We start from the raw sequence: 8036 nt of genomic DNA, 5'->3' as shown, positions 1-8036 counted from the left end.
TCTGTGATTGCGACACACAATGTAGTTGTCTTTTCATCCTACAAGAACTCCTATTAGTTATCGCAGGACTAATTCTGTGCTCTTTATTTCCTCCTAGCTCTTGACAGAGGAGCTAGTGTGTTTTAGCTCTCCCCAGCATAGTAATAAAATCAGTGTGGCTGCCTCGCCTACGCTCCGTGTGCTGACTAGAACTGGTGCAGGCGGTCTCCAAGGAGGAGCATTGATCTAAAAGCCCTCTTCCACTCATGTCTCCTCTGGGTGGATTTTCTCCTCGGCTGAGCGTGGCTTCACACTGAAAGAGCATCTCTACTGGCTTGGAAACGTGGCGGACAGGTCAACCACAAGTTCTTGCAGTCAGCAGAAAACTTCTTACTGCAGGGTCAGTGAGAGTGTTCTGCATGGTGGTCAGAGGAAGGGAAGCAGTGGGCAAAGAAGAGCTCGACTCCTGGCGCCAGAGCCCTCTCTTTCTCTCTCCCTCCCTCCCTCTCACCCTCAACCATCTACTGCTGTGGGCTGAGGCGGCTGGGGAAGCAGAAGGAGTAGGGATGGGAGAGAGAATGATATCAGCTCACACTCTGCTGTGTGTAGAATACTCACTGAGCCGCGATAAAGAGACAAATGAGAGAACTAGCACACAGAGCAGAACTCTGCACGCCTGAGCTGGATTGTGAAATCAAGCGAGGGCATACTTCCTCAGGTCTGTAAAGGTGATGACAGGAAAACTGGGATATGACTTATTGATTAAACATCATCCTTTGCATGCTGTAACGTCGAAGCGACAAAAAACCCTGTTTGTCAACATTTGCCAGGGGTCCCCATAAGAATGTTTGCCTCACAAGTGCACTCCAATTCCATAAAGCACTGTCTTGAAATATTCATTATACAGAATTTACTTTCATCATAATAACTGCAGTCACTTCAGCTTGTCTAAACGTTAGCACATAATCCTACAACAACACAGATGGCAGAGAAATACACTTAGTGAAGGCCTGTGAATAATGCATAGCTCAACAATTTCATACAGTAGGTAAGCGGTCCAGTTACAGTGTCTTACACATAAAACCGCCTAGTGTATTTTTGGGAAATTTATAATATACAGATCAGAGAGAGATGGGGCTTGGCAAATACAATGCCTTCGGAAAATATTCAGACCCCTTGACTTTTTCACATTTTGTTCTGTTACATCTTTGTTCAAAAATGGATTAAATTAATTGTTTTCCCCATCAATCTACACACAATAACCCATTATGACAAAGCGAAAACAGGTTTTTAGACATTTTTGCAAATTTATTTTTAAAAACAACAGAAAAATATGTTATTAACATAAGTATCCAAACCATTTGCTATGAGACTCAAAATTGAGCTAAGGCTTATCCTGTTTCATTGATCATCCTTGAGATGTTTCTACAACATGATTGGAGTCCACCTGTGGTAAATTGATTGGACATGATTTGGAAAGGCACACAACTGTCTATATAAGGTCCCACATGTGACAGTGCATGTCAGAGCAAAAACCAAGGAATGAGGTCAAAGGAATTGTCCGTAGAGCTCTGAGACAGGATTGTGTTGAGGCACAGATCTAGGTGAAGGGTACCAAAATAATTCTGTCACATTGTAGGTGCCCAAAAACACAGTGGCCTACATCATTCTTAATTGAAGAAGTTTGGAACCACCAAGACTCTTCCTAAAGCTGGCTGCCAAGCCAAATTCAGCAATCAGGGGAGAGGGGCCTTGGTCAGGGAGGTGACCAAGAACCTGAGTTTGCCAAAAGGCACCTAAAGGACCCATGAGAAACAAAGTACTCTGGTCTGGTTATTGTTATGTTTTTTTTGTTTTTTAACTGCATTGTTGGTTAAGGGCTTGTAAGTAAGCATTTCACTGTTATATTCGGCGCATGTGACAAATAAAATTTGATTTGATTTCATGAAACCAAGATTGAACTCTTTGGCCTGAATGCCAAGTGTCACGTCTGGAGGAAACATGGCACGATCTTTACGGTGAAACATGGTCGTGGCAGCATCATGCTGTGGGGATGTTTTTCAGCGGCAGGGACAGGGAGATTAGACAGGATCGAGGGAAAGATGAGCTGAGCAAAGTACAGAGAGGTCCTTGTTGAAAGCCTTCTCCAGAGCACTCAAGACCTCAGACTGGTTCACCATCCAACAGGACAATGGCCCTAAGCACACAGCCAAAACAGCTTCGGAACAAGTCTGAATGTCCTTGAGTGGCCAAGCATGAGCTCGGACTTGTACCTGATTGAACATCTCTGGAGAGACCTGAAAATAGCTGTGCAGCAACGCTCCCCATCCAACCTGACAGAGCTTGAGAGGATCTGCAGAGAAGAATGGGAGAAACTCCCCAAATACAGGTGTACCAAGCTTGTAGCGTCATACCCAAGATGACTCGAGGCTGTAATCGCTGCCAAAGGTGCTTCAACAAAGTACTGAGTGAAGGGTCTGAAAATGTGATATAAATTTTCTATTTGTAAGAAATTTGCAAAAATCTATAAAAATATTTTTTGTTGTTGTCATTATGGGGTATTGTGTGTAGATTGAGGGAAAAAAAGATTTAATCAATTTTAGAATAAGGCTGATGTAGAAAAAGTCAAGGTGTCTGAATACTTTCCGAATAAACTGTATGTCCCAGAAAACCATATCAAATGCATGCATGACTACACTGCTTTCACAACACTACATAGCATTTACATAGCCTACAGTAACTATAGATTACTGTATTTTCAATGCAATTCAATGTGGTGCAATTCATCAAGCAAGGTGCAGGCTTTTCCAAACAAAACTGATCAAAATGATCAAATATTTTAACAAGTAGCTTTCTTCTGGATATACATGACAATGTATTTTCAATGCAATTCAATGTGGTGCAATTCATCAAGCAAGGTGCAGGCTTTTCCAAACAAAACTGATTAAAATGATCAAATATTTTAACAAGTAGCTTTCTTCTGGATATACATGACAATGTGTTGTCTGGTTATGACGTTACATTTTCTTTAGCTCTCTGACTGCCATAAGTTGCATTGCTGTTTTTTCCATCCCTTTAATAATGGAGGGTGTCAGCAGCACAATGGCCACATAAATGAAACATAGAGAAGAAGCCTTTCAGAGGCACCAGATAACAGGACGCACATGGAGATGTGAATTATTCACAATCTGTACATCACAGCCATGATCACCCCAAGGATGGTAGGTAGGGCCCAACTACCTCTACCATGTTTGGACAAGAGAGTTGTGGTATGATGTTACATTTGTTACAACCTATGGACAACAACATGATTTGACCAATAAACATCAAATTACAAAAAATATGTAAATATGTCCCCAAATCAGTGTTGGAGGGGGCACTTATGTGTACAACCACAAATCCAGTAATAGTTAGGTGGGTGTTTATATTTGTCCTATTTCACACATGTTCAAGTGTGTATTATACACATGTGAATTGGAAATGTGTTTTTTGCATATCCCAACTCTGCTTCAGACACCCTCAGACAGTGGGGTCACGGCCAGGCTCTGCCATTATCAACAGCAACCCTGGAGTAATTAGGGTTAAGTGCTTTTCTCGAGGGCACATCAGCAGATTGTTCACCTTGTTGGCTCAGGGATTCAAACTAGCAACCTTTCAGTTACTGGCCTAGCATTCTAACTGCAAGGATATTTGCTGCCCAATCTATGAACAACAGACAAGAGTGAATTAAGCTTTAGACAAAAGTGTCTACATAAAAACATTGTCTGTTACAATGTGCAATAAGGACTGTATATGAATTGACCTGAAAATATGAGAAGGCTTCCAAAGCATTACTGTAGTAGAATTAGCACTGATAGACAGCATGAAAGATACAAAATTATTAATCTCAGTAGCAGGACAGAACAAAGCGGAAAACAGAGTATTCATCAATGGGCTCCTATGGTAAACACACAGAATGTAAACTGAAACAAAGGAAAGTTAAATGTGAATTGTAAACTGAGGTTTTGGACGTCATGTATTATACATGCTAGCTGCTTATTATCACTGCTTTGAAACCTACACCCACCTTCACAATGATGAATTATATGATGCATAGTAATATGACAGCATTGTATGGGCAACATTTTTACAGAAATGTACAAACAAAGATGGTAGCTGAGTTGTGTCAAACAATGGCCTCTGTAGACATCTAGTGGATCATCAAGGCAATGGCCTCTGTAGACATCTAGTGGATCATCAAGGCAATGGCCTCTGTAGACATCTAGTGGATTAGCAAGGCAATGGCCTCTGTAGACATCTAGAGAATTAGCAAGGCAATGGCCTCTGTAGACATCTAGTGGATTAGCAAGGCAATGGCCTCTGTAGACATCTAGTGAATTAGCAAGGCAATGGCCTCTGTAGACATCTAGTGGATTAGCAAGGCAATGGCCTCTGTAGACATCTAGTGGATTAGCAAGGCAATGGCCTCTGTAGACATCTAGTGGATTAGCAAGGCAATGGCCTCTGTAGACATCTAGTGGATTAGCGAAGCAATGGCCTCTGTAGACATCTAGTGGATTAGCGAGGCAATGGCCTCTGTAGACATCTAGTGGATTAGCGAGGCAATGGCCTCTGTAGACATCTAGTGGATTAGCGAGGCAATGGCCTCTGTAGACATCTAGTGGATTAGCGAGGCAATGGCCTCTGTAGACATCTAGTGGATTAGCGAGGCAATGGCCTCTGTAGACATCTAGTGGATTAGCAAGGCAATGGCCTCTGTAGACATCTAGTGGATTAGCGAGGCAATGGCCTCTGTAGACATCTAGTGGATTAGCAAGGCAATGGCCTCTGTAGACATCTAGTGGATTAGCAAGGCAATGGCCTCTGTAGACATCTATTGGATTAGCGAGGCAATCTCCTCTGTAGACATCTAGTGGATTAGCAAAGCAATGGCCTCTGTAGACATCTAGTGGATTAGCAAGGCAATGGCCTCTGTAGACATCTAGTGGATTAGCAAAGCAATGGCCTCTGTAGACATCTAGTGGATTAGCAAAGCAATGGCCTCTGTAGACATCTAGTGGATTAGCAAGGCAATGGCCTAGTGGATTAGCAAGGTAACCGTTTTTTAGAAAGGAATGACAAACCAAAAGGAATTCATTGCAAAATAGTATCTTTGTGTTCTATTTTTTGTCTTGGGAGAGAAGGCTATCCTTTGGCCACAGAGCGAGGAGCCGCTGTCTGAGTGAGAGGTGGATGTGATTGCACCAGGTAGCCTTAGCCCTTGATCTCTGTGTAAAGTGTAGGGCAATGTCTAAATTGGTTCTCAGAAGCTGTCCTCATACTCTGCAGCAGTTCCACATCCCAGTAATGTATTGCTGTGGAAACACCAAAAACATACTGTACACAGGCACTCACATATCACTCACTACACACATTCAATTCATCAGTGTATCAAAGACCCCAGCTCAATGGATCTGGAGTCTCCTTCAGAGAGGTGTTCTGGTACTGAAAGCAATTCACAGCAGTAGACTCAACAGCATGGAAGGAGGTGCAATTCAACCAGAGAGTACACTTATCAGAGATCTGAGCTTATTATGTTAAAATGGGAGCTCAATTTGCTCTCTTACATCAAAGTGATGACCCCCCCTCACTTCAGACACAAAAGCAACACAACTTCTGAACTACATCAAGGAGAAGCCACTATCAGTAACGTCCTCAAATAACAAATCCTCAACTCTATTCGGCCCTCTCCTTTTTCAACCTTTCTCTTTTCAAACTATGATCAGTAAGGCTATATCCTTTATAAACAAATAGTAAGCCAACGGCGTGTGTTGCACCACAATACCAGGGATCAAGCTGCCTCCTTAGCCTCCCGTTGCGGTGGAAAGGACAGACTCTGGTTACCTGCTGTCCTTCTCAAGCTTGTTTGCCATTAAATATTACAATGCGTGATAGAGTGGAGGTGAATGTGACCCCTTTTCGAGCTGTCAGTCAGGGAGAGAAAGAGCGCTCGGTGGCAGGTAGGGTTACGGCCCTGCTGGAATTGGTACACACTCGGCTCCAGTTGCCCGTGACAGGGGATCACTTTACCTACGGCTGCCACATGAAATAGTCCATTCCAAGTGCCCGGCCTCCGTGATGGGATAATTACTTATTCATCACGGTGGCGAAGAAGGGGAGAGTTGTGAATGGGGGTCCTTGTCAGCTGCAGCGCAGGACACAGCTGACACAAGAGTATCTGTTACCCGTCCCACCACTCCCCCCAGCCCAACCCAACCCTCCACCTTGGAGATGCCTGCCACAGTCTCAGCTTCAGTCACACCGGCACAGCAGCAGGCCGGGAGTCTCCTCTGGAATGTAGATTACAATCCCACATCAGAGTGAACCCTCCCATCCCAAAAACTACTGCACCCACACTAAGCGACCATCATAGATCCTCATACCACCTGCTGTTGTTCATCTCATAAATTCATGAGGTTAAAAGGATAAGATAGGGAGCATTGTGCACTGTGGTAATATCTGAGGTGATAGTGAGATGTTCAGGACATACTGGATTACACAATCCACAGAAGTGTATCTGAGGGAGGCTAATGTGGCTGAGATAAGGTATTTGCCAGTGTCCTTTACACACAGGGCTTGGTTAACAGGTTATCAGTCTGTCTTTTCACTCGGCGGAGGTAGCCTGATACCCAGTAGCTCCTGGGCTGTGAGGAGAGAAAGTGGCTCGGCCTGTGTGAGCCTGAGACCTCTCTCTCCCTCCATCTCCAGAACGGCTGTTCAGACACCTGAGAGCGGCCACGGTGTTTGGGCGGTGTGAAATCTCACACGGCCGGACGCTCCAGGGAACCTCTGGCTCAGCTGAGCTGGCACAGCCTCACAGTGGCTCCAGCAGCTCTTCTCTGGTTCCCCTGGTCTCCTCTCCCCCAGACCCCACTGCATGGCTCTCATGTGAGCCCCTCTCACAAAGCATCTGCCTGTATCCTGGGAGTCATGCACTAACCAGAAGGTGAACTCCATTCAATATTTATCACGGGGGCTTTCAGATCACTGTGAAGCCGGGCAAACGCTTTAATTAAACTGGAGCTTGCCTCAAAAGCTGCATTCAAGGATGTCAATCAGCGATAGAGGGATGGAGTGAAACCGTATCCGGCCACTTTCCTTCTCGCCGTGGCAATAAAGGGGCCAGGGCCTCGGTGCCCATTGTAACAGTCTGCCAGTCTCCAGGAACGTGTAACTGAAGTCACCCCGAGCCCATTGTACCGATTGTAAGCAATATGTTCCTCTGTGTGATGGGTGAGCACATTAACACAGATTCTTTTCACTGCAGGACTCCAGAAACCCAGGGTGTTTGTTACAATGCATTTGATTTTCAGCGACTCCTGGCATAGAGGGACAAAGAGCGACGATAGGCTTCCACTGGTCTTTTTAGTCATTTTATTACAGCATTTTCCACAACATTTTAGACCCTTTATTGTGAAAAGTGATCTATGTATTCCTATCAAAATGAATCATAATTACTGGTAATTTGTTGACATCTTGTTGAGTGTTGTAGAAAAGGGCTATGCGATACATTACTCTACTGCCAGAAAAAAAGTACAGCTTTTTTTTCTTACCCCCCAGACCTTTACTCACAAGGTAAAGCACAACCTCCCCAACCTGAAACCCCACCTCTTTAAGGAATACCTAAGATAGGATAAAGTAATCCTTCTAACCCCCCCCCCCTTAAAAGATTTAGATGCACTATTGTAAAGTGGTTGTTCCACTGGATATCATAAGGTGAATCCACCAATTTGTAAGTCGCTCTGGATAAGAGCGTCTGCTAAATGACTTAAATGAAATGGTAATTTGACATTTGGATTTGACTATTTCCAAGCCATTTCCCTTGATCTGTGCATGTGGTTCTGTAGATATCCAGAAGACATTACTGCTGGGCAAATACTGGCTGGATTCTGCTGCACTCCAGACAGGAGACAACAGAGCATGCAAACACAGATTAAATCAGATGGAGACTCTTGCAGTGTTAGTAAATATCCACTGGGTGGCAGGGTTGTACTGTGATCTTTATGTGGTTACCAAAC

This window comes from Salmo salar, chromosome ssa13 (assembly GCF_905237065.1).
Source record: "Salmo salar chromosome ssa13, Ssal_v3.1, whole genome shotgun sequence".
Lineage (NCBI taxonomy): Eukaryota > Metazoa > Chordata > Actinopteri > Salmoniformes > Salmonidae > Salmo > Salmo salar.
This window is presented reverse-complemented; position numbering follows the sequence as displayed.